The sequence below is a fragment of the Rutidosis leptorrhynchoides genome, chromosome 4 (genome assembly GCF_046630445.1).
Source record: "Rutidosis leptorrhynchoides isolate AG116_Rl617_1_P2 chromosome 4, CSIRO_AGI_Rlap_v1, whole genome shotgun sequence".
Classification (NCBI taxonomy): Eukaryota; Viridiplantae; Streptophyta; class Magnoliopsida; order Asterales; family Asteraceae; genus Rutidosis; species Rutidosis leptorrhynchoides.
In genome coordinates this window covers 589757627-589781271 of record NC_092336.1, presented here as the reverse complement: position 1 = coordinate 589781271, position 23645 = coordinate 589757627, and the positions used below count along the sequence as shown (strand labels likewise).

General features: G+C 32.9%; 1 long non-coding RNA gene across 11 annotated transcripts in view; it reads left to right on the top strand.

The window, feature by feature from the left end:
• LOC139839752 (uncharacterized) overlaps positions 1–21519 on the top strand; it is a 30035-nt gene extending 8516 nt beyond the window's left edge. For 4 of the 11 annotated variants that reach the window (XR_011757056.1, XR_011757057.1, XR_011757055.1 and 1 more), the window contains 3 exons: positions 17222–17328; positions 18394–18464; positions 18884–21519. This is a non-coding gene — a long non-coding RNA (uncharacterized lncRNA). The remainder of the gene's footprint in view (positions 1–17221; positions 17329–18393; positions 18465–18883) is intronic. The other 7 variants (XR_011757064.1, XR_011757065.1, XR_011757060.1 and 4 more) reach the window with 7 other exon arrangements.
• Positions 21520–23645: the final 2126 nt, after the last annotated feature.

Below are 23645 nucleotides of genomic sequence, written 5' to 3'. Positions count from 1 at the left end.
GTTTACACGAGCCCGCCTCCATACAACAGGCATGTAGAATGGCTCACAAACTAGTGAACCAGATTGAAGAAAGAATTAAAGAACAGACTGCTGAAGAGGCCAATGTGAAGCAAGTCAAAAGAAAGTGGGAGGAAAATGGTGATAAGAATCACCAATACAACAACAACAACAATCGCAACATCAATCGCAACTACAACAAACGGCTCAACAACAACAATAACAACAACAACAACAACAACAACAGCAACAGCAACTACTACAATCATCCCAACAACAATAATAACCGCAACAACAACAACAATCAAAAACAGCTATGCCAAAGGTGTGAAAAGTATCACTCGGGGTTCTGCACCAAATTTTGCAACAAGTGTAAAAGAAATGGTCATAGCGCGGCGAAGTGTGAGGTCTACGGACCAGGGGTTAATAGAACAAAAGGAACAAATGGTGTCGGAACGAGTAATGGCGGAGCAAGTAGTGTCGGAGCAAGCTATGCCAATGTAGTTTGTTATAAATGTGGAAAACCGGGCCACATTATTAGAAATTGCCCGAACCAGGAGAACACGAATGGACAAGGCCGCGGAAGAGTTTTCAATATTAATGCGGCAGAGGCACAGGAAGACCCGGAGCTTGTTACGGGTACGTTTCTTATTGACAATAAATCTGCTTACGTTTTATTTGATTCGGGTGCGGATAGAAGCTATATGAGTAGAGATTTTTGTGCTAAATTAAGTTGTCCATTGACGCCTTTGGATAGTAAATTTTTACTCGAATTAGCAAATGGTAAATTAATTTCAGCAGATAATATATGTCGGAATCGAGAAATTAAACTGGTTAGCGAAACATTTAAGATTGATTTGATACCAGTAGAGTTAGGGAGTTTTGATGTGATAATCGGTATGGACTGGTTGAAAGAAGTGAAAGCAGAGATCGTTTGTTACAAAAATGCAATTCGCATTATACGAGAAAAAGGAAAACCCTTAATGGTGTACGGAGAAAAGGGCAACACGAAGCTACATCTTATTAGTAATTTGAAGGCACAAAAACTAATAAGAAAAGGTTGCTATGCTGTTCTAGCACACGTCGAGAAAGTACAAACTGAAGAAAAGAGCATCAATGATGTTCCCATTGCAAAAGAATTTCCCGATGTATTTCCGAAAGAATTACCGGGATTACCCCCACAGCGATCCGTTGAATTTCAAATAGATCTTGTACCAGGAGCTGCACCAATAGCTCGTGCTCCTTACAGACTCGCACCCAGCGAGATGAAAGAACTGCAAAGCCAATTACAAGAACTTTTAGAGCGTGGTTTCATTCGACCAAGCACATCACCGTGGGGAGCTCCTGTTTTGTTTGTTAAGAAGAAAGATGGTACATTCAGGTTGTGTATCGACTACCGAGAGTTGAACAAACTTACCATCAAGAACCGCTACCCACTACCGAGAATCGACGACTTATTTGATCAACTACAAGGCTCGTCTGTTTATTCAAAGATTGACTTACGTTCCGGGTATCATCAAATGCGGGTGAAAGAAGATGATATTCCAAAGACTGCTTTCAGAACACGTTATGGTCATTACGAGTTTATGGTCATGCCGTTTGGTTTAACTAATGCACCAGCTGTGTTCATGGACCTTATGAACCGAGTGTGTGGACCATACCTTGACAAGTTTGTCATTGTTTTCATTGATGACATACTTATTTACTCAAAGAATGACCAAGAACACGGTGAACATTTGAGAAAGGTGTTAGAAGTATTGAGGAAGGAAGAATTGTACGCTAAGTTTTCAAAGTGTGCATTTTGGTTGGAAGAAGTTCAATTCCTCGGTCACATAGTGAACAAAGAAGGTATTAAGGTGGATCCGGCAAAGATAGAAACTGTTGAAAAGTGGGAAACCCCGAAAACTCCGAAACACATACGCCAGTTTTTAGGACTAGCTGGTTACTACAGAAGGTTCATCCAAGACTTTTCCAGAATAGCAAAACCCTTGACTGCATTAACGCATAAAGGGAAGAAATTTGAATGGAATGATGAACAAGAGAAAGCGTTTCAGTTATTGAAGAAAAAGCTAACTACGGCACCTATATTGTCATTGCCTGAAGGGAATGATGATTTTGTGATTTATTGTGACGCATCAAAGCAAGGTCTCGGTTGTGTATTAATGCAACGAACGAAGGTGATTGCTTATGCGTCTAGACAATTGAAGATTCACGAACAAAATTATACGATGCATGATTTGGAATTAGGCGCGGTTGTTTTTGCATTAAAGACTTGGAGGCACTACTTATATGGGGTCAAAAGTATTATATATACCGACCACAAAAGTCTTCAACACATATTTAATCAGAAACAACTGAATATGAGGCAGCGTAGGTGGATTGAATTGTTGAATGATTACGACTTTGAGATTCGTTACCACCCGGGGAAGGCAAATGTGGTAGCCGATGCCTTGAGCAGGAAGGACAGAGAACCCATTCGAGTAAAATCTATGAATATAATGATTCATAATAACATTACTACTCAAATAAAGGAGGCGCAACAAGGAGTTTTAAAAGAGGGAAATTTAAAGGATGAAATACCCAAAGGATCGGAGAAGCATCTTAATATTCGGGAAGACGGAACCCGGTATAGGGCTGAAAGGATTTGGGTACCAAGATTTGGAGATATGAGAGAAATGGTACTTAGAGAAGCTCATAAAACCAGATACTCAATACATCCTGGAACGGGGAAGATGTACAAGGATCTCAAGAAACATTTTTGGTGGCCGGGTATGAAAGCCGATGTTGCTAAATATGTAGGAGAATGTTTGACGTGTTCTAAGGTCAAAGCTGAGCATCAGAAACCATCAGGTCTACTTCAACAACCCGAAATCCCGGAATGGAAATGGGAAAACATTACCATGGATTTCATCACTAAATTGCCAAGGACTGCAAGTGGTTTTGATACTATTTGGGTAATAGTTGATCGTCTCACCAAATCAGCACACTTCCTACCAATAAGAGAAGATGACAAGATGGAGAAGTTAGCACGACTGTATTTGAAGGAAGTCGTCTCCAGACATGGAATACCAATCTCTATTATCTCTGATAGGGATGGCAGATTTATTTCAAGATTCGGGCAGACATTACAGCAAGCATTAGGAACTCGTCTAGACATGAGTACTGCCTATCATCCACAAACTGATGGGCAGAGCGAAAGGACGATACAAACGCTTGAAGACATGCTACGAGCATGTGTTATTGATTTCGGAAACGGTTGGGATCGACATCTACCGTTAGCAGAATTTTCCTACAACAACAGCTACCATTCAAGCATTGAGATGGCGCCGTTTGAAGCACTTTATGGTAGAAAGTGCAGGTCTCCGATTTGTTGGAGTGAAGTGGGGGATAGACAGATTACGGGTGATAGTGCTCCAAATGAACATATATTTAGTAGCAATATCGTTCCAATATGTAAAGTTTTTAAATGTAATTTCCTTATTTTTTAGTTGTAATAGTTAAATAAATAAGTGCGAAGACGAAAGACGCAAATCGCTCGAAAATGAAGATTTAAAGACAAAAACGAAGATTTGAAAGACCAAAACGTCCAAAAAGCTAAAAAGTACAAGATACAATTAAAAAGGTTCAAATTATTGATGAAGAACGTCTAAAAATGACAAGAGTACAAGTTACAAAACGCAAAGTACACGATATAAAATTGTACGAAAGGACGTTCGAAAATCCGGAACCGGGACATGAACCAACTCTCAACGCTCGACGCAACGGTGTAAAAATTACAAGTCAACTATGCACAAGAATAAAATATAATATTTAAATAATTCATAATAAGAATAATATTAATTAATAAAAAGTTGTTAATTGAGCATAGTTCAGGGGTCGTAAATGAAAATTCAATTTCTAATTTAGCCTATAAAAAGCTATGTAACGATCGATTGAAGATCACCCATTTTTTTGATCCTAAATCTATGTTTCTATTTCTATATCTTTCCCCTTAATATCAAATATCAATATCTATATTCTATATCTCTATCATAATGTTAACTTAATAAGATATAACAATAATCTTAATTTTAATTTTAAATTATGATAATAATAAGATTTATGATAGAGATCGTTTGAGTGTGTAAGTCGAAATTCTGTCCGTGTAACGCTACGCTATTTTTAATCATTGTAAGTTATGTTCAACCTTTTTACATTAATGTCTCGTAGCTAAGTTATTATTATGCTTATTTAAAACGAAGTAATCATGATGTTGGGCTAATTACTAAAATTGGGTAATTGGGCTTTGTACCATAATTAAGGTTTGGGCAAAAGACCGACACTTGTGGAAATTGAACTATTGACTATTAATAGATGGGGGGTATTGTCTAATTGAGTGACAACTCATTGGAGTCTGTCGAACCTATCTTCAAATTAATTAACCTAATAATTAATAATGATTATGGTTGTCCTATTTAGTGATGTTCATATGGAATCTGTTATAATCATTTAATTAATCAATTGGGTTGGGTAATTGATTATTCATTCTGATCAAGTGGATGAATTAATATTCATAAACTAATTAAAACAGGGGTGGATTACATACAGTGATAACTGGTGTAATTGTTGACAGAAGTGATAACTGCGTCACAGTTTAAATCCTTAATCAGTTGGAATATTTGACTTCGGGTATAAGGGTAATTTGACGAGGATACTCGCACTTTATATTTATGACCGATGGACTATTATGGACAAAAACCAGATAGATGTATCAAATAAACCAGGACAAAGGACAATTAACCCATGGTAATAAATTAAAATCAACACGTCAAACATCATGATTACGGAAGTTTAAATAAGCATAATTCTTTTATTATATTTCTCATCGTATCTTTATTTACTGTCATTTTATTACTCGCAATTTTATTTTCTGTCATTTTATTTATCGCAATTTATTTTACGCACTTTAATTTTTGTCATTTATTTTTACGCTTAAAATCGACAAACCGGTCATTAAACGGTAAAACCCCCATTTTATAATAATACTACTACTTATTTATATATATATTTTTACAAATAAACTTAATAATATAGCGTTAACTTCACCAGCTCCCTGTGGAACGAACCGGACTTACTAAAAACTACACTACTCTACGATTAGGTACACTGCCTATAGTGTTGTAGCAAGGTTTAGGTATATCCCATCCGTAAATTAATAAAACTTGTGTCATATTTTGTAGTATTTTGTATTAAAAATAATACTATTTCGTACCCTCACGCTACATCATCAAGTTTTTGGCGCCGCTACCGGGGAGCGCTAAAACGCTATATTTTTAATTATAATAATATTGAAATAAAATATAATAATATAATAATATTAAAATAGAATATAATAATATAATAATATTGAAATAGAATATAATAATATAATAATATTTAAGAATAAAAAATATACGTAAATTTTAAAAAAAAAGTCGTATTTATTAAATACTTCAGGGGTATATTATGTAACTTATAATTAATAATTGCTATCATATCGCTTTCATGTGAATAGTAAATTAATTAATTTATTTTCATTTACTATTCATGAATAGTAAATGAATTAAAAAAAAAAAAGTTTTGAAAAAAAATTATAATTATAAAAAAATTATTAATTTGTAAAAAAAAATCGTTTTTTTTTAAAAAAAAATTAAAAGAAAAAAAAAAAAACAAAAAAAAAAAAAAAAAAAAAAACAAAAACGTAAAAAAAAAAAAAAAAAAACGTAAAAAAAAAAAAAAAAAAAAAAAAATTATTAAAAAAAAATATATATATTTTTAAAATTTTGTCTATAAAAAAAAAATGTTTTTTTTTTTAGTTTTATTACCTTTAGATTTTTAGACTATAGTCGCAACTTTTAGTATTAAGTTTAGTTTTGCCATAGTTATTTTTACTTCTAGAATTTTTAGGCTTTGCCGTAAAATCCCTTAAGTGCTTATTCCTTAGACTAAGTTTTAGGTGCTTTAGAATTTTACGACGCCGTATTTCGCACTACTTTCTTATTTTTATTTTTCGACGCCTATTTTTCGACCTTTTATTTTTCGACATTTTTCGACGCGCAATCTATTTCTTTCTTATTTCTCGCCATTCTAGTTTTTAGGACTTAGAATTTTTTTCTACTTCTTCTCTAAATTTCTTAAAATTACGAAAATTTATTTTAAGTGGTTAAATTGATAGACATCAAAATTTTCTGGTTCGTAGTAATAGTTGGATTTGTACGTGGACCGGGTTATTGGAGCCAAACAGTCCTCAATTATATTGAGACCAAACGAATCCTGCCCCTCTGCTGCATCTTTTGGCTATTCGAAACGTGGGCAAAATCAGAAAAGTCTATTGGTTGGATAACTTATTATAATTTTTCTTTCCTTTTTAAAACTAATAGGATATTCAGTGAATGCACCGAGCAAGACGTTCACCACCTTTTGTACGTTCACCACCTGTAACTCGATCAAGACATCGTTTAACAAATATAGCTGCCGTTGATTTTTCTTTAGACTCGTCATCAAGTCGACCGAGTACTTCAACTCAAATTTCCGATAATCCAGTTTTTGAAACCAATATCACAATTGAGAATCCGGAGAATACTCAGGGACAATTCCGAGACCCTGATCCATTAATTATTCCTCCGGAACCACCAATCATTCAAACAGAGATTGTTGAGGAAGAAACCATTAAATCAGAAACCTCTAGTGATTCAGATACAACACTTCCAATCATGGAAAATCTAGAACCTCTAAGTATGGAAGATCGAATGAGAGCCACACGCACGGGCCAAGGTCACGCCATTATTAAGCCAGAAGTTAATGCGTCAGATTATGAAATCAAAGGACAAATTCTACACATGGTAACTAACCAATGCCAATTCAGTGGTGCACCGAATGAAGATCCTAACGAACACCTTCGTACGTTTAAAAGAATTTGTACACTATTCAAAATCCGAGAAGTGGAAGATGAGCAGATCTATCTCATGTTGTTTCCCTGGACTTTAAAGGGAGAAGCCAAAGATTGGTTAGAATCGTTACCTGAAGGGGCGATTGACACATGGGATGTTTTAATTGAAAAATTTCTTAAACAATTCTTTCCGGCATCCAAAGCCGTGAGACTTCAAGGAGAAATTGTTACGTTCGCGCAAAATCCAAATGAAACATTATATGAGGCGTGGACAAGATTCGGAAGGATGTTGAGAGGATGTCCTCAACACGGATTAGATACTTTTCAAATAGTACAAATCTTCTACCAAGGTGTCAACGTTGCTACACGAAAAGACATCGACATAACAGCTGGTGGTTCCATTATGAAGAAAACCGCAACTGAAGCTTACAAAATTATTGATAACACAGCCTCCCACTCTCACGAGTGGCATCAAGAAAAAGATATTTTTCGTTCATCTAAAGCGGCTAGAGCCGATTCTAGCCATGACTTTGATTCCGTTTCCGCAAAAATAGATGCTTTCGAAAGACGAATGGAAAAGATGAATAAAGATATTCACGCAATACGAATCAGTTGTGAGCAATGCGGTGGACCACACTTAATGAAAGACTGTCACATTGAACAAACGATGGAACAACGTGAGAATGTTGTCTACATGAACCAAAGGCTGGAAAATAGTTATCAGAATAATTATCAACCGCCAAGGCCAAACTTCAATCGAAATCAAAACATTCTTTACAATCCAAAAGGACCCGATAATAACTCGTATAACAAACAAGGTTCGAATAACCAACCAACTCAAAACAACACTTTCAATCAACAAAGACCTGGCTTGTATAAACCACCACAACAAACCGACGAGAAGAAGTCAAATCTGGAAGAAGTGGTATTTAAGCTAGTTGAATCTCAAACACAATTTATTGAAACTCAAACCCAAACGAATGAGAGGTTTGAGCAGTCATTTAGAACTCAACAAGCTTCCATTTTGAATCTAGAAAAACAAGTAGGTACTCTTGTTAGATTGATGAGTGAAAGGGAACAAGGAAAGCTACCGAGTAATAATGAAGTAAATCCTCGGAATGAAAATGTTAACATGATATCAACAAATTCTGAAAAACCAACACCAGAAGATGGGAAGGTTTTAGATGAGAGTAACAATGAAGAAGTTACACCACCACCACCCGAGTATGTAAAGCCAGTGGTGGCACCATACAAACCACCCATCCCGTTTCCAAGAAAAGGAGTTGAGTATGAGCAAGTGATAGGTAATAAAGATTGTGATACCTCTGGAAAGAAGAAGAAGAAAAAGAATAAGAAAGTGCAAGAAACAAAAGCCGTAAATATAAACCCGGTGAAGACAGTTCCACCAAAACCTCCACCTAGGGTAGGTGATCCGGGTGAATTTATTGTTCCTTGTCTACTTAGTGATTGTGTCATGTATGATGCACTAGCAGATTTAGGTGCAAGTGTAAGTGTTATGCCTCTTTCCTTATATAAGAGATTAGGTGTAGGTAAGTTAAGTCCAACGGATATGAGTGTTCGACTCTTTGATCAAACCATTAAGCACCCAGTTGGAATTGCTGACAACCTACCCGTTCAAGTAGGCAATTTAACCTTTCTAGTCGAATTTATTGTCATTGACATAGAAGAGGACCCAAACATTCCTCTAATTTTAGGTCGGCCATTCTTAGCGTCCACCAAGGCGTTATTTGATGTAGGAAATGGAAGAATGACACTTAAAAGTGGTGACAAATCGATCACCTTTATGATTCGAAAGTCTAAATCTCCACCAGCCAAAACCGTTGAACCAGTAAAAACAATTGGTAAGAACCATGTGGTTTTACCAACTCCAACGGTAATACTTAGCAATAATGAAACGCCTAAGTGTGGGGAAAATAAAGTAACACCTAATGATGACATGATAACAAAGAACCCCGTTGTTGATACGAAATTAAATGATCCCATTATTAATAGTTCAATGAAGAAACTTATTAAACGGATTCGCGATGCTAGAACCAAGGGGAACTTTAAGTTATGTAACCGGTTAGTATCCAATCTATCACCTAAAGAAAAGGAGAAACTAGTTGAAATTATGGATATTACACAGGAATCCGACCAATGGCTTAAAGAAAAAGTCACGGATATGCAAGTTGATTATGGACCAAGAGAAATTGACGATAAATTTAATCACAATTTTGACACCACGGCTACCTAAGTGTGGGGAGATTCAAATGTTCTAAAAAGAAAATGCTATCTAGAGTTAGTTGTTCTGTTCTCGTGTAGTTCCGAGAATGAAATCCGATTGGTCTTTTCCGCTAGCAGACACTAAAGAACTAGTTTTCTCCCCCCATTCTGAATTTTTATTTTTTTTTTAGGTTTTATATGAAATTAATATGCTTTTAAGTTTTGTGTGATATTTAAAAACAAAATTTACTTTAATTCATTAAGTTGAAAAAATGATTTCTAGAATTCGTCGTGAGTTGAAGACTAGGTCATTAAGCCGAAATTGCTTTACCCGAGGGTGGGACGGCAAATTTTGTTATCATTATTTTTAATTTTATTGATCTAAAGTATGCCAAAAAGATATTAGACTTTATAAATTTTTGAACGTGGGGTAATATACTCAACTTCAAAAATATGTATATATATGTTTGTATTTTATATTATGTACAAAACAGGGTAGAACAACGCACTTTCAAAGACTAACATTAAGTTCAGCAATAGCTACTGATTTTGACGACAAGAAGCAAAATATCAAATGTGATGTAAAATAATATGCTTACAAACTGGGTATTTTTAATCACTTTTCTACACTAATCACCCTCATGAATTTATAATTATAGTCTGATTTCATGCAAATGAGGGCATTGCATGATCTCAAGTGTGGGGAAGGGTTATAAATTCTCTCGGGTTTGCACTTAGTTTATTTGCCAAATTTTGTGAAAATTTGAAAAATTTTCAACTAAATGAATTTAAAATCATGTTTATACATATTTATGAACAGTGAAAACTAGGTGATAATACCGAAATTATCGTTACCTCGAAAAGGACATAAATTGAGAAACACCCTAAAACGCTTGAATTCATTTAAAATGAAATAAAAGAAAATAAAAAGGCAAAGAAAGAAACTAAGTGTGGGAAGAATGTACCAAGTTATTCAATTTAAAACATATATCACATATTTTTGTACAAACAATTGAAAATACTTTTGTTTTGAACGATAATCAACTGTTTTATCCGATGAAAGAAAAGAAGAGATGGATCTACACGATGAATCAATTCCATCATTTGAAGGAAGTAAAGTCTTCCGAAAAAGACACGCGCTTCTTGATTTAGGTCATGAAGTTGTCGTCCAGACCAGCTGTAGGTTGACGAAAAATCTAGAAAAGTCATCACTAAAATCGGCTGGAAATCCACGGACCTCAGCATCAAACAGGGTCGCCAAGTGGTCAGATTTATCCTAACCATGAGAAGGATTTATCTCGTACAATGGGGGGGCACCGTGCAAATTAGCTTGATAAGACTAATGAATCAGATCCCCAGAAAGGATAATCTCCTTAAAGATTAAAAATCAGCTTTTAAGACTGATATTACTCAATCCTTGAGATTGACCTTAAAGATTGAGAATTCAAACTCATGGAATTCAATGATATCTAAACTCGAGCTTGAACGAGAAAATATTTTGATCAAAAATACAAACCGATTTGTTTTCTGAAAATCCATTTTCAATGCGTTCATTACCATTGAACGTTAAATCCTAGGAATTCACCTGGAATTCATTAGGTCACCTGAACCAAATCGGGTGTCAACCGTAAGAACGGTGGTTGCATAGCATGGTCGGAGACAGGACCTTGTGCCAGACCGAAAAATCATAGGATGATCTTTACTATCGCTCCTACCAAGGATAGTTCTAGCATCCGACACGTTAAAAGACCATAATCATCTACATGTCACGGGACATTGCCTTAACAGTTTCTTGTTCATCGCTTTCCTTTACAACCGGACGGTAGTTTACCGAAAGGTAATATACGGAACAAGTAAACTGGATGTGTGCTTTCCTATACCGGGATAGCAGTGGATTACACGAACCTAAAAGTTTTTAGCCAAAATATTGATCCACAAATATATTTTGCAACACCGATGGTGGGTCAAATCAGAAAACTTGTCTAGGGTAAAAGCTAGAATGAATTTTCAAAAGATCAAATGTTTTCATAAAGATCCAATTTCCTTAAGGATCTAAATTTTTATAGTCATGTGGGACTGTAAACCGCCTTTCAAATGTGCACTTTGCTTTGGAAACCGAAAGTAAATCGGCTATTTGATTGCCAGTGTCGTTGACCTAAACCCAAGGTAACTGTGGATGGCACAACCACCTTTAACCATGGTTCTATTGTTAATATCATTGTTTATACCGCTTTATCAAAATCACTGATGTACAAAGTGTGAAGAATAAAGAAGTGATTCATGTATGTTTTTATTTCAAGTTCTGTATTGCTTGAGGACAAGCAACGCTCAAGTGTGGGGATATTTGATAGTGCTCCAAATGAACATATATTTAGTAGCAATATCGTTCCAATATGTAAAGTTTTTAAATGTAATTTCCTTATTTTTTAGTTGTAATAGTTAAATAAATAAGTGCGAAGACGAAAGACGCAAATCGCTCGAAAATGAAGATTTAAAGACAAAAACGAAGATTTGAAAGACCAAAACGTCCAAAAAGCTAAAAAGTACAAGATACAATTAAAAAGGTTCAAATTATTGATGAAGAACGTCTAAAAATGACAAGAGTACAAGTTACAAAACGCAAAGTACACGATATAAAATTGTACGAAAGGACGTTCGAAAATCCGGAACCGGGACATGAACCAACTCTCAACGCTCGACGCAACGGTGTAAAAATTACAAGTCAACTATGCACAAGAATAAAATATAATATTTAAATAATTCATAATAAGAATAATATTAATTAATAAAAAGTTGTTAATTGAGCATAGTTCAGGGGTCGTAAATGAAAATTCAATTTCTAATTTAGCCTATAAAAAGCTATGTAACGATCGATTGAAGATCACCCATTTTTTTGATCCTAAATCTATGTTTCTATTTCTATATCTTTCCCCTTAATATCAAATATCAATATCTATATTCTATATCTCTATCATAATGTTAACTTAATAAGATATAACAATAATCTTAATTTTAATTTTAAATTATGATAATAATAAGATTTATGATAGAGATCGTTTGAGTGTGTAAGTCGAAATTCTGTCCGTGTAACGCTACGCTATTTTTAATCATTGTAAGTTATGTTCAACCTTTTTACATTAATGTCTCGTAGCTAAGTTATTATTATGCTTATTTAAAACGAAGTAATCATGATGTTGGGCTAATTACTAAAATTGGGTAATTGGGCTTTGTACCATAATTAAGGTTTGGGCAAAAGACCGACACTTGTGGAAATTGAACTATTGACTATTAATAGATGGGGGGTATTGTCTAATTGAGTGACAACTCATTGGAGTCTGTCGAACCTATCTTCAAATTAATTAACCTAATAATTAATAATGATTATGGTTGTCCTATTTAGTGATGTTCATATGGAATCTGTTATAATCATTTAATTAATCAATTGGGTTGGGTAATTGATTATTCATTCTGATCAAGTGGATGAATTAATATTCATAAACTAATTAAAACAGGGGTGGATTACATACAGTGATAACTGGTGTAATTGTTGACAGAAGTGATAACTGCGTCACAGTTTAAATCCTTAATCAGTTGGAATATTTGACTTCGGGTATAAGGGTAATTTGACGAGGATACTCGCACTTTATATTTATGACCGATGGACTATTATGGACAAAAACCAGATAGATGTATCAAATAAACCAGGACAAAGGACAATTAACCCATGGTAATAAATTAAAATCAACACGTCAAACATCATGATTACGGAAGTTTAAATAAGCATAATTCTTTTATTATATTTCTCATCGTATCTTTATTTACTGTCATTTTATTACTCGCAATTTTATTTTCTGTCATTTTATTTATCGCAATTTATTTTACGCACTTTAATTTTTGTCATTTATTTTTACGCTTAAAATCGACAAACCGGTCATTAAACGGTAAAACCCCCATTTTATAATAATACTACTACTTATTTATATATATATTTTTACAAATAAACTTAATAATATAGCGTTAACTTCACCAGCTCCCTGTGGAACGAACCGGACTTACTAAAAACTACACTACTCTACGATTAGGTACACTGCCTATAGTGTTGTAGCGTTTAGGTATATCCCATCCGTAAATTAATAAAACTTGTGTCATATTTTGTAGTATTTTGTATTAAAAATAATACTATTTCGTACCCTCACGCTACATCATCAACGGGTCCGGAGATTATACAAGAAACTACCGAGAAGATCATCCAAATTCAACAACGGTTGAAAACCGCCCAAAGTCGACAAAAGAGCTACGCTGACATTAAAAGAAAAGATATAGAATTTGAAATTGGAGAGATGGTCATGCTTAAAGTTGCACCTTGGAAAGGCGTTGTTCGATTTGGTAAGCGAGGGAAATTAAATCCAAGGTATATTGGACCATTCAAGATTATTGATCGTGTCGGACCAGTAGCTTACCGACTTGAGTTACCTCAACAACTCGCGGCTGTACATAACACTTTCCACGTCTCGAATTTGAAGAAATGTTTTGCTAAAGAAGATCTCACTATTCTGTTAGATGAAATCCAAATCAATGAAAAACTTCAATTCATCGAAGAACCCGTCGAAATAATGGATCATGAGGTTAAAAGACTTAAGCAAAACAAGATACCAATTGTTAAGGTTCGATGGAATGCTCGTAGAGGACCCGAGTTCACCTGGGAGCGTGAAGATCAGATGAAGAAGAAATACCCGCATCTATTTCCAGAAGATTCATCAACACCTTCAACAGCTTAAAATTTCGGGACGAAATTTATTTAACGGGTAGGTACTGTAGTGACCCGAACTTTTCCATGTTTATATATATTAATTGAGATTGATATTTACATGATTAAATGTTTCCAACATGTTAAGCAATAAAACTTGTTAAGACTTGATTAATTGAAATATGTTTCATATAGACAATTGACCACCCAAGTTGACCGGCGATTCACGAACGTTAAAACTTGTAAAAAACGACTTGACGATATATATATGGATATACATATGGTTAACATGAGATTATGATAAGTAAGTATCTCCATAAGTATATTAACAATGAGTTATATACATATAAACAAGACTACTAACTTAAGGATTTCGAAACGAGACATATATGTAACGATTATCGTTGTAACGACATTTAAATGTATATATATCATATTAAGATATATTAATATATCATAATATCATGATAATATAATAATTTAACATCTCATTAGATATAATAAACAATGGGTTAACAACATTAATTGAGATCGTTAACTTAAAGGTTTCAAAACAACACTTACATGTAACGACTAACGGTGACTTAACGACTCCGTTAAAATGTATATACATGTAGTGTATTTATATGTATTAAAATACTTTTGGAAGACTTCAAGACATATATCAAAACACTCATACTTAACGAAAATGGTTACAGTTACTTTCCCATTCTTTTCTTTCATCAAGAATTCTAGTCGTATTCTTACCCGTATTATACACAGCTTCAAAACGTACTTACTATGGGTATATACCAATAGGAACTAGCATGGGATTCCACTCTTGATTATGTCATGTATGACTAATCAATTTTAACTTCTACCATGAGCTAGTCAACTAACTAGAACTCCTTTTAACCCCACTCACCACTCACCAATTAACACTCATCATTCACTCCATTTCACTTCCAAATCTCTTTCTAATTCTCTCTCAACACACCCACACTATTATGAACGTATTTTTCCAGTAGTTAATCATCATCTTCATCAAAAATCACTTCAAGAATCAAGTTATAATCATCATAGGAAGAACACTTCAAGAATACTTCAAAAATCCCTTCAAGTTTACTAATTTACTTCCAAGCTTCCTAATCCATTCCAAGTAATCATCTAAGATCAAGAAACCTTTGTTATATACAGTAGGTTATCTTTCTTATTCAAGGTAATATTCATATTCAAACTTTGATTCAATTTCTATAACTATAAACTATCTTAATTCGAGCAAAAATCTTACTTGAACTTGTTTTTGTGTCATGATCATACTTCAAGAACTTTCAAGCCATCCAAGATCCTTTGAAGCTAGATCATTTCTTGTCACTTCCAGTAGGTTTACCTACTAAACTTGAGGTAGTAATGATGTTCATAACATCATTCGATTCATATATATAAAACTATCTTATTCGAAGGTTTAAACTCGTAATCACTAGAACATAGTTTAGTTAATTCTAAACTTGTTCGCAAACAAAAGTTAATCCTTCTAACTTGACTTTTAAAATTAACTAAACACATGTTCTATATCTATATGATATGCTAACTTAATGATTTAAAACCTGGAAACACGAAAAACACCGTAAAACCGGATTTACGCCGTCGTAGTAACACCGCGGGCTGTTTTGGGTTAGTTAATTAAAAACTATGATAAACTTTGATTTAAAAGTTGTTATTCTGAGAAAATGATTTTTATTATGAACATGAAACTATATCCAAAAATTATGGTTAAACTCAAAGTGGAAGTATGTTTTCTAAAATGGTCATCTAGACGTCGTTCTTTCGACTGAAATGACTACCTTTACAAAAACGACTTGTAACTTATTTTTCCGACTATAAACCTATACTTTTTCTGTTTAGATTCATAAAATACAGTTCAATATGAAACCATAGCAATTTGATTCATTCAAAACGGATTTAAAATGAAGAAGTTATGGGTAAAACAAGATTGGATAATTTTTCTCATTTTAGCTACGTGAAAATTGGTAACAAATCTATTCCAACCATAACTTAATCAACTTGTATTGTATATTATGTAATCTTGAGATACCATAGACACGTATACAATGTTTCGACCTATCATGTCGACACATCTATATATATTTCGGAACAACCATAGACACTCTATATGTGAATGTTGGAGTTAGCTATACAGGGTTGAGGTTGATTCCAAAATATATATAGTTTGAGTTGTGATCAATACTGAGATACGTATACACTGGGTCGTGGATTGATTCAAGATAATATTTATTGATTTATTTCTGTACATCTAACTGTGGACAACTAGTTGTAGGTTACTAACGAGGACAGCTGACTTAATAAACTTAAAACATCAAAATATATTAAAAGTGTTGTAAATATATTTTGAACATACTTTAATATATATGTATATATTGTTATAGGTTCGTGAATCAACAGTGGCCAAGTCTTACTTCTCGACGAATTAAAAATCTGTGAAAGTGAGTTATAGTCCCACTTTTAAAATCTAATATTTTTGGGATGAGAATACATGCAGGTTTTATAAATGATTTACAAAATAGACACAAGTACGTGAAACTACATTCTATGGTTGAATTATCGAAATCGAATATGCCCCTTGTTATTAAGTCTGGTAATCTAAGAATTAGGGAACAGACACCCTAATTGACGCGAATCCTAAAGATAGATCTATTGGGCTTAACAAACCCCATCCAAAGTACCGGATGCTTTAGTACTTCGAAATTTATATCATATCCGAAGGGTGTCCCGGAATGATGGGGATATTCTTATATATGCATCTTGTTAATGTCGGTTACCAGGTGTTCACCATAAGAATGATTTTTATCTCTATGTATGGGATGTGTATTGAAATATGAAATCTTGTGGTCTATTATTATGATTTGATATATATAGGTTAAACCTATAACTCACCAACATTTTTGTTGACGTTTTAAGCATGTTTATTCTCAGGTGATTATTAAGAGCTTCCGCTGTTGCATACTTAAATAAGGACAAGATTTGGAGTCCATGCTTGTATGATATTGTGTAAAAACTGCATTCAAGAAACTTATTTTTTTGTAACATATTTGTATTGTAAACCATTATGTAATGGTCGTGTGTAAACAGGATATTTTAGATTATCATTATTTGATAATCTACGTAAAGCTTTTTAAACCTTTATTGATGAAATAAAGGTTATGGTTTGTTTAAAAATGAATGCAGTCTTTGAAAAATGTCTCATATAGAGGTCAAAACCTCGCAACGAAATCAATTAATATGGAACGTTTTTAATCAATAAGAACGGGACATTTCAGCTGATGGGCTATTTTCAAACTAATTGATAGGTTGGACATATGAGGTAGATGGCTGATGGTTTTCTTTTTCTCAAGATGAGTCTTGGAGAAGATATAACCGTCGAATGCAGGAGTATGAAGAAGAAATGCAGGGAGTGGTGCGTTTCTATTTACATTCTCTTTTTTGGTTTAAACTAGTTGGGCGACCTGGCGTTTGCGCCGGTTCTTCACCTTTGATTAACATTAATTACGTATCTAATTATTTATAAAGTAACTATTTATTATTTTTTTGTTTTATTTTTCGTTTTGTCGAGGAAGAACCCAAAATGGTTATGTGATTGATTTGTAATAAGTGTGAAAGTAATTATTCATCATTTTTTATTTTAGTTTTCTTCTTGTCGAGAGAAAAGACTCAAATGCTCAACCAATAAAGGAGTTAGTAGATAGTTAAAATTATGTGGTGGATTTGTAGTGGATGAGAGGTTTTGTGGTTAAATAAAAAAAAGTGATAAGTGTGTGGTAAGTTTGTGAAAACTATAAAGATGAGAAAGGTAAAAATTGTGGTCAATTTGTAAAAAGGTAAACCTTTGCGGTAAAGGTTGGAAAAACATAAAGTTGACTATTCATTTGTTCTCTATATCTAAAATATAGATATATAATATAATATAATATAATATAATATAATATAATATAATATATTCAGAGTCATTTGTATGTGCAGTATGAAAACTACACGTGTCTATTCATGCCTCTCATTCTTGCCCTTTGAAACATAATTTTTTTTTAACTGCATCGACAGATCTCCTCTTTGAGGAAAAAAAAAACCCTAGCACAACTACTTCACAACACCCGATTAATCATCTTCTTCGATTTGTCAATTCACTTGCAATTACTCACCGATGGAATATATAAAAATCGCGTGTAACAACTTCCAAATACTAATAAATATAGAAGAAAACTGACGTCGCGAAAGTGAGATTGATGTTATCGTCTCATTCAAAAATCTGTAAGTTTCAAAGTTCTATAATGTTGGATTTATATTTCGAGGCGATATACATTGATTTTTGTGATAGTTGATCGTGGTATTTTTTGTTAGGGTTTTTGATTTTGTTTTTTCACCCTTTAAAATTGATATCATTCAGTATGGTGTAAATCGATAGTACAAAATTAAACACTATCGTTTCTTTCTATGATCTAGATTTGTCTTTTATTTCAATGGTCAGTTTCAATGGGTTGGAACAATGGCAAGACACCAATTATCAGCCTAACACAGGTCCTTGCAAGCTTCTTCATGGTACCTTTCCATACTCTTCTATCTATTTAATGTTTGCAATGCCAGGTTCTTCAATTTCAAGTTGCATTTGAAAACTTGTCAAAAAGTAATAATACAAATGATTGTAAGGTAACTTTAATAAACCGAGTCAACTTTACTTGACAGTTGGCACCATATTTGAATATAACCTTTAATTTAGAGTGTATTATTATCACCAAATTTCTTTTTGTTGTAACTTAATCAACTTGGGTCAAAATCTTAATTTTTTTTTTTTTTTTTTAAATTGATTGAACGTTGATACGAATTAGTTGAGTTCTTTCTCTTGCTTCTATTTGTTTGATTATACTTGTGTTTCAATATATACGTTTAATGTTCAATTCATTGTTGTTGGTGTTCGAATCTGTATGTCTTTTGTTGATGGTATACTTTGCTAATTGCAGCTTAAAAAGATAAAATCTTATATGTTACGATAACAAGTTCCCGGGATCTGCGATATGATGCAACAACGGCGACTTTAAAATGACGCTTAGTCTTTCACAGTAAGTATTCATTGAAAATACTTTCACAACTCTTTTCTCCTCATATCTTCATAAGTCAATTGGTACCGATCATTAGATATATTTTACTTAATTTGCCTCTATTTGATTTTGTTTTTCTTTGAATAGTAATAGATCAGTTGAACTCGAATAATTCATTTTTAGTTTTCATTTTTTGACCCATTAGCTTAGAATCGAGGTGAGTTAGCGATCTTCACATTCACGATGATTTATTTTATATTAGTACTCAAATGATCAAGATTACGAATTCAAATGAGATTAGTTCTCAAATTAGATTAGTTTCCATATGTTGATTCCTAAGGTGATGCACAATTGATTTGCATTGGTGATTTGGTTGAGAATGAGGGAAGTGGAAGCTAACTGTTCATGATGGAACAACTCATGGTGTTGGGGTTGTTGTGATTATGAATTCATTGAAGTCAGTTGGATGGTAAACAAATGAGAGCACAAACAATAGTTAGCATTATTTTCAATCAAGAGGTAGCATAATGGATGGGTCAACAAGTTGGGTTATGTACCAAATCTGGTTATGTGGTTGTTAACTGTTGTGGCAGGGTAGTTAACTTTTGTGGTTGTTAAGTGATTAGGAATGTACTAAATTTGGTCTTTAACTCGGTGAAAAATTACTGATGTTGTATTTGTGAGCTTAATAGTTTCCGGATGTTAGTAAATATTGTAAATTATGGAGTATAAATATATTTATATGTAGTGTGGTATAATTGTTGTGACATGGCGGGTATGTGAATAGGGAAATTGAAACTGCCAAATGTTGAGATGAAAGTAAAGAGATGGTATGATGCATTGTATTTATAGGTATTAATCTTAAATTTAGCTAACATTACATTTGTATTTCTAATTCAAAGGTGTCAAACTTTATTGCCTATTTAAATTGTCGTTCTACTCTATTCTGATTTTTTTTGATGTATTTTTACTCATAGTTTGATTAGATGTTTACATGGAGATTTTCAAGCTCTGTTTGATTGTGTGGGACATGAGTGTGAATGTTAAAATTGAAGCTTATAAAGCCCTTTGTAGGGTAGGTATGGCATCCAATTTTATTCTGATCAATCTCAAAGAAAGTCTTACCACACTTGGATTAAAATAAACTTTCATGTCAACTTACAAGAAAGCGTTTCAATTTACATGCATCGAGTGCTGGTAGAACTTTTATAGATGGGTTGGAGAATGAAATCTTCAAGGTACTCCGAATTCTCTCAAAATGTGCAATAATGATATATAGATGGAACTTAGAAGTGGTAATCTGAGTGGGTCACACTATATCCATATGTATATATGTGCCCGTGTACATACAATGCATATGTACCTATTCAGTTTTGTGGGTACATTGCATATGTATAAACCTGGCCTGACTGAATTTCTTTTTTATAGGTTCCGTACATATATCGTAATAAAAACTGAACGCTGTCAATAATCAATTTATATATCTCATTAAAGGCTTATTCTTATGTTATTTCGATATATTCATGAATTCGTATTTCTCATTTAAGGTTGATTCTAATGTTATTTGGTTATGACATATTAATGAGTTATATACATGGGTTATATCCACCTGATTATTCCATAAAACTGTTTTTAGTTTGTTCGTGATAATCAAAAGAAGCTGCACGTTTGGATGCAGAGAGAACTACTGAAATAGCCATGGCAAAGGCATCAATGGTTGATGATGTTCAGACAAAACCCAGGGGAGCTCATGAAACATAATGAGATATGTCAGGTTTAACTGATTACATTTTTTTTTCTTTTTGTGATAGTGTTTTAGTATATAACGGTTCAAAATTAGTTCATGTTGAAATGGGTCAAAATTAGATCATGCCGAGACGGGTCAAAATTAGTATAGGATAAAACGGGTCATGGAGTAGGGTGAGGATATGGACTATTTCGGTTTGGATCAGAGTGTTAAAGGCTACAATTTTCGAATTTGGTTTCATCATTATTCTTTTGCAAAGCCTGCTCTATATGGTCAATTTTTTATGCATACTGATGGGTTGACTTGTGCTGACATATTCACTTTTTAAAAGTCAACCGGCCAACTTTTTGGGGGCTTCTCATTCTTTTTTTTCTTTTGGTAATGTGGCTAATGGACTTGGTTGATGATATAGGATGTGTAAGTATTGAAAATTTTGATGGTGGTACAAATGGCGGTTGAAACAGGAAAATTCAAGGACAAAGCCAAACCTATCAGTTACATATGGTTTTCATCAGTTCAGAAAAGAAAATCGCTTAAAGTATGGAACAAACTGGATATTCACCTACAATTTCGACGAACGCGCTTTCTACCTATATTGATGTTTAGGGAAATCTTACAAAAATGTTATTGCATTTGCTTTGTTGAATAACAATGTTTGGTATCAATATCTACTATGATGTTTTGTTTTAAATGTTCTTTATATAGTATCATCACTACCTAATGTATTAATACATAAAGATATTAGAGTCAACCGTGCAACGCACGGGCTCTTAAAGTCTAGTATATATATATAACATAAATTTTTATTGTTCACGACATTATTTCAATCTACAAGGGTAATGTCGTCTTCTATTAATTGTCAATCAATGTGTGATCGTTTCATGACTTTAACATTGTCTTTTGACACTGTTCACTTTTGAGGGAAAAAACTCTAAGTGAAAAAAAATTAAAAACATTTTTAATTCTCTCAACCCATATTTCATAAAAGATAACCTTTTCATGTTTTTTAGATAATCTATTTTATTTGAATATAAAAAAAAAAGTCTTTTTTAAAAAGTTAATCAAAAAGAAGAGTGTCGTTAACTTTTGTTCACTTTCTCAGTTAAGTGTCAACACATGTAGGAATCATGCGTCGAAAACGTGCGTCGAAATTGCAAGTTGAAAATGTTGGTCGTTAAAGGACTTGACATGTTATGCGAAATTGACACTTAACTGAGAAAGTTAACAAAAGTTAACAACACCCATCCTTTTGATTAACTTTAAAAAAAAATACTCATTTTTTATATCCGAATGAAATAGATTATTTAGAATAGGAAAACAGGGAAAATATGCTACCTTTTTATGTAATTTGCCCTATATAATATTCTCTCCGTCACAAATCTATTGTCCATTATTCCATTTTGGGACGTCCCAAATTAATTGTCCAGATTCTTTTTCAACCAATCAAAAGAGATTAATCTGAATAGAGAAGATATATTATTGGTGGAGAATGAAGTTAGTGGGATTTCCTAAAACTACGTCTTTTTTATCTGGGGACAATAGATTTTGGACGGAAGAAGTAAATAAATTAGAAAACCATTAATTATTATATTCATTTATTTTAAGGTTATTTCTTTTAGGCATACAATATAATATGAGAGGTCAAATTACATACTTACATGAGAGGATCTCAACTCAATTCTGAGGTCTAATCTAATTTTTTTAATTACATTTGATATTTAATATTTAACACGTATTTTGTTGCTTATTTTTTGGTCAATATGTCAAGAAAAATTAAGGGCACATGGGGTCGAGCCATAATGCAACTTCGTACCAAGCACTAGCATCAGGTATATTAGGGGTTAAGTCGCACTAGTTTAGGTCTATATGCTGTACACATTATAGGTTTGTATTTCATATTTGAATTGTCAAATAGGTAATGTTGGAAACTTGACCCTAATGTATTATTAAGGTCTTAACCTTTATTTAGGTTTAATAATTCCTTGACAGCTATATAACTTTGTTTAAACAATATAAAAACAAAATGATTAAGTTATCATTACGTGACATAAATATCAAAATAGCACATGAAAACAAACTGAGTAGCAATAATAACAAAAAAATCTATGAGAAATGGCACATTACCGTTAAAATATAACGGAGAAGTGGCGTTTCATTGACAAACCTATTCATAAGGGTTAAAACTATAAATCGATTATATACTTTCGGTTTATTCTGATGTAGGCTATAAACCACAAAAATAATCATTACAGTTCATAAATTAATAAAGTATGTGAATGTAAACAAAACGTGACCGAGTAACTGCTGGATCGGTAAAACTTGTAAATTTTTTGAATTATATTAACTTGATCATATACTTTCGATTTTGTTCTAATATAGACTATATAAAAATAGTAGTGTATGTTACATACTTATTGTTTATGAGTCAGACTTACATGACGATAACTTTGTACATACGTGACATCTTAGTAGTAAGTGTTAAATTTAAACTTTTTTTTTTTTAATTTTATAGAAAAATTACTCCAAAATTATCTAATTTTAATAATTAGATTTAAGAAATAGTATATTTAATAAATACCTTATTTTTAGTTTCTCATGACTAACAAAATTCTATCAAGATATCATGTATGTGTCAAGTCATTGACATTTAAGCTTAACAAAAATCTATTAGGTCAAACTTTTACTTATGTTAATGACACATAAATAATGAGTTTATAGCCTAGTATATACTGTGGTATATAGGTTACTTGATAATAAAATTGAAAATATATGACTAATTTATAGTTTTAACAAGTTTTGAGTGGCAATTGTTGTAATTATGACCATGTTAATGGCTTTTCTTAAAGGACAAAAACACATATAAAGCAGTGTATACCCTGTGATCCATATTCACACTAAACTCGAATCATTCACATTTCTCTCTTTCTAAATTTAAAA